Below are 4,912 nucleotides of genomic sequence, written 5' to 3'. Positions count from 1 at the left end.
ACAAATGTACATGCATAGAAGGTTAAAAGGTACGAAAATGGGTCTAATTTTGACATCATGTTTAGTTAACATGCCATATATTAGATTAGCGCAATAGAATACTATAATATAAACTTTTAGTTTGTTGGCTTAATAAGAACATAGATTTTTGGTTTAATAAGAGCAAAGAATGAGATTCTTAAAGAATTTTGGTAATTTTGTATTTAGATGCATCACATGAGAGCAATCAGCAATAGAATACTATTTACCTACCTCTTTACTTTCTCCTATAAATTAATACTCCTCAAATCTCCTATATTAAACCACTACAACTTTGTGATAAACTCCCACATCACGAAGAGATGGCTTCAAAGACCAATACCCCACTAGCTCTCTTTCTTGCACTCAACCTATTGCTTTTTGCACTAGCCAGTGGTACCCGTCCACGCCCTACCCCGATACCAATTCCACCATCCACTGGAACCTGTCCTAGGGACGCCCTTAAACTAGGTGTATGCGCCAATGTGCTTGGAAACTTACTTAATCTAGTAGTTGGAGACCCACCAGTTAAGCCATGTTGTAGCCTTCTCGAAGGCCTTGTTGACCTCGAGGCTGCTGTTTGCCTTTGTACGGCAGTTAAGGCTAACATTCTTGGAATTAATCTGAATGTTCCATTGTCTCTCAGTTTGCTTCTAAATGTTTGTAGCAAGCAAGTTCCAAAGGACTTCGTATGTGGTTAAAGTTAAACAAACAATTATGTATCATGTCATGTCGTGCCGTTTCGTGTGTGTTTGTTTGCTTTGGACTACTGTTTGAACTCTCTGAATGGGAGAAAGCATTTTAATTTCTTTGTAACGATTGTTTGAAGAATTATTTTGTGGGAATAAAATTGTATATTTGATGTTTTTGTTTATTTTGTATGTTGTGTACGTCTTTTTAGGATAAAAGGATGGAAAACAATTGATATTGGAAGCTTTGGAATTTTATACATTTTATAGCATTCATTTAATAGTCATGTTCACGTCGGAATAGAAGGCAAGCACGCAACAAACTACACTACTAGCTGTTTTTGAATACCAAAGCTAAGTCGTTTAAAAATTATATTCATAGATGCATGCAGGGGTTGTAACATTATTATTCATGACCAGTTGAACACAAATAAATAGCTTCACGGCTTTGGGCGTAAGGAAACCAAGAATATCAATCACAATAGTTATACACACGTTTTGGTTGTTAACATGAGTGATCAATCACAGACGAAAAGAAGGGGCAGCAAAAGTCTTGTTAATTTGCAAAGGAATAAATGGGCATAGTGTTACTTCACGGATACATGATGCATTTGATTTAAAAAACAGAGAGAGAGATATACTATTCGGGCACCAAGTGTGTTTTACACTCCCATAGTTGAATAGATATACATTTAAAGTTCTAAACTTCTAATAATTAAGTTGAGTTGATCTTACAAGCATATGTTGTTAAAATAGGAAATACATGCCCTAGTTCTTTAATGTTTGAACAAACACACAGTCAAACCCAAGAAAATGTTAAAAACCAGGATGACAAAAAGAAATTAAAAGATTGGGTTTTACAATTAAAAAAGAGGTAGCGGCACAGCTTGTTGCCCGCTTGCCTTCGTTTTCAATGTAGTCACTACCTTGCTTATTACAAAATTAAAGAGATTATACCATCAAAGGAAAAGTCTTATGATGATTACAAAACAGTTTATCTAAATAATTACTTTCGAAGGTTTGGGTACACAACAAGTTGATACAAGGAATGGAGAGGGAGTTGGTTCGAGTAGAATTGAGAATCTCGTGACACAAAAGGAAACACACGTAGATCAATATTTTCATACTTTAATGCTTGAAAACCGGGAGTTTGATTGCAATGAAGCCATAGTTCATGTAGTTGAATTCAAATCATTTAAAGATTGCATTACCCTATTAAATCTACCATATGATCTGAATACATGCATAAATATTGAGTCATTGCATTCTCTAGTCAACTGACGCACACTGCCACAGTTGAAACATGATATGATCCAAATATCACAAAGGGCCCGATCTAAAAGAGGGACCCGTAAGCCGACCCGCCATGAATATTAAAAAGACTTGGATGGATCTTCTTCAAATATTTCAAGAATCTTATTTCTTGATATGCAAGTTATTTTATTTTAATTATGAATTTGTTTCCTAGTTTGATTATGTTTCCTATTTTTCTTGTTTTCTTTAAATACTGTTGAATTTTTTAATAATAATCAGAGAATAATTATTTGGTTTTCTTTCTTCTTTACCTTGTATTCTTGGGAGATTTGCAGTTGTCTCGAGTAAACCGTATCAATTGGTGCTTTGATCCTTAGCCTGCATGGCTATGGAAGAACTCTTGTGGGAACATCCACTATTACCTAGTTTCATTGGATCTAATTCTGCTCTATGGATCTCTCAAGCTGAACGATATTCTCTTTTACGCGATCTATGGCGACGAGCATTTTGCGTATGTCATTGGATCCTTTGATGATGAACTATTCTGGTGGTTCAATGGTTGGCATCGGAGTTCCGACTTCCTCACCTGGGATGATTTCACTACAGCAATGCTTACTCAATTCCATGCTAGTTCTATCAATGTAATTGCCAAGTCAGATCATGAAACCATTGTTGATGAGGTATTCAATATCTCCCCTTCTTATTCGGATTTGCAATTGGTTCCATATTATGTTCAGGATACCACATTGATTCTTGGTGGGACATCGTCTTCACTTAATGCTATGGATATGCAACAGAAAGTTACTCAAGGATTGAGGGATGCTACCTTAAGTGGGCATGCAACTGGTAAATATAAGCAACAAAATAGTAAATAGTAATGTGATGGTTAATAAAGATGTCAATCAAATTGACAACAATAGAATTAGCTGGTTGCCACCGACACCGTTTAAAGGTGCAACAAGGCGACCCGTGTTGCGCCCCTTGTGGCAGTTAGTTGACATTGGCCCGAATAACACCGAAAGACTCGAATGGTGGCCACTACGGTGCAATGTTGAGTCCGCCCCGAATGCCGGAGTAAGACTCGAGTGGCGACCGCCATGGCGACATCATTCCGTCCTTGAGAACAAGAACGTTTTCCGGGGTCGGGAGTTGATACGATCCAAATATCACAAAGGGCCCGATCTAAAAGAAAGACCCGTGAGCCGACCCGTCATGAAGATTACAAAGATTTGGATGAATCTTCTTCAAATATAATCAAGAATCTTATTTCTTGATATGCAAGTTATTTTAATTATGAATTTGTTTCCTAGTTTGATTATGTTTCCTACTTTTCTTGTTTTCTTTAAATATCGTTGAATTTTTTAATAATAACCAGAGAATAATTATTTGGTTTTCTTTCTTCTTTACATTGTGTTTTTGTGAGATTTGCGGTTGTCTCGAATAAACTGTATCAAAACACTTACATGCGCTTTAACATTCACAAGAGTAATGTCCAGTCATCCTACATTTAAAGCAAGGGTTCAATCCTACCCCGATACTCACTATCATACCTCTATCCACACAACTTACAATGAGGACGCTGAACAAACTAATGAGTAAAATCTTGGTCTGATACCATATAATTAGAGAGAAAATTGGGATAGTTTATGTTATATTAATTCGTAACTTGAAATAGATTACAATGTTGTTCATATACAAATCAAAACAAACGAAACTAGCTACAAAAATAACTCTCGTAAGATATGATTATTTGGGCTAGAAGTCCATTAAATATTTGACAATTTTGTAGACAGTACTCAGTTATATAACTAAATTAAAAATTTAGAATTAGTCTAAACTTTTATATTTCAACCATTAAATAATAATTTATTTATATCACCACAAATTCAACTTTTGACCAACAAAACCACGGGCATGATCAAAAGATAAAGACACGAAACTTAACGTGATTTAGTGGGAAAACAAAAGTTATTCAATATATAATTAGTTGGAAACAAGTATTTATTAGTTGGAAACAAGTATTTTTTATTGTTGCATTTGTCTTAATACATATTTCAAAAGGCTATTGATATACAACTTGGAAACAGATAGATCCTTTATAATGCGAGATTGCGAGGTATGTCCCCACGTACATTATTTTAAGAGATGAATTTGTCTTGCCGTGCCTTGAAAGTATTTTCTCCTAAGACTAACGTGAACTGCATGGAACTAGTAGGAAACCCAATGATGTTACGATGACGATAATTTACAACACGGCACTTGTAATTTGCGACACGGGACTCGTTTTCTGTAGTTTATCAACCTCTTGCGATATAGTGTAACTAGCAGTTACCCGTCCGGTGGACGGGAATATAAACGCAGTAATGTGATACTAACATTAAGTCAATAACATATGCAACGGTTTGATTATGGTACAATACATTTTGAGAGATACGGAAACACAGGAATTGCTAATTGAAGGGTATTACTTCATGCCTATTTATATATTTATTATTGTTGGAACAAAAGAGCGTCCACATTTTTTGACACACCGATTTTAGACATTTGTCAACCTATATTTCTGATTAAGAGATTCATGTAAATACACATAAATATATTTTACATTAGTATATGACACAAAATTAACACACTCGTTTAACTACTCGTAACATGTTTAAACCTTGATATATATATAGGGGTGAGATCTAGTGAATACCCTTCTTAAAGAGAAAATTTAAAAACTCCTAAAAACTAATAAAAAACTATTTTTAACTTTTTTTTAAAAATTTTTTTGAAGTTTCTTTTTTTTTTCCATTATTCTTATATGTGGTTATTGGTTCAAAAAAAAAACTCTCGTCGGTAACCTCGTCGTTGTAGTGCACATGTGCAATAGTGTGCATAGTGTGCATTGCATATATGCAAAAGTGTTTGTATTGCATAGAATACAAAACTATTGCACATATTTGATACAC

At 34.7% G+C, this 4,912-nt stretch overlaps 1 pseudogene; it reads left to right on the top strand.

Moving 5' to 3' along the window:
- The first annotated feature begins 304 nt into the window (after nucleotides 1-304).
- LOC143567615 (putative lipid-binding protein AIR1 pseudogene) lies at nucleotides 305-719 on the top strand (annotated as a pseudogene).
- Nucleotides 720-4,912: the final 4,193 nt, after the last annotated feature.

Source organism: Bidens hawaiensis, unplaced genomic scaffold (assembly GCF_021521415.1).
Source record: "Bidens hawaiensis isolate Kalapana, Puna unplaced genomic scaffold, B.hawaiensis_p1.1 tig00023456_1, whole genome shotgun sequence".
NCBI lineage: Eukaryota > Viridiplantae > Streptophyta > Magnoliopsida > Asterales > Asteraceae > Bidens > Bidens hawaiensis.
This window is presented reverse-complemented; position numbering and strand designations above follow the sequence as displayed.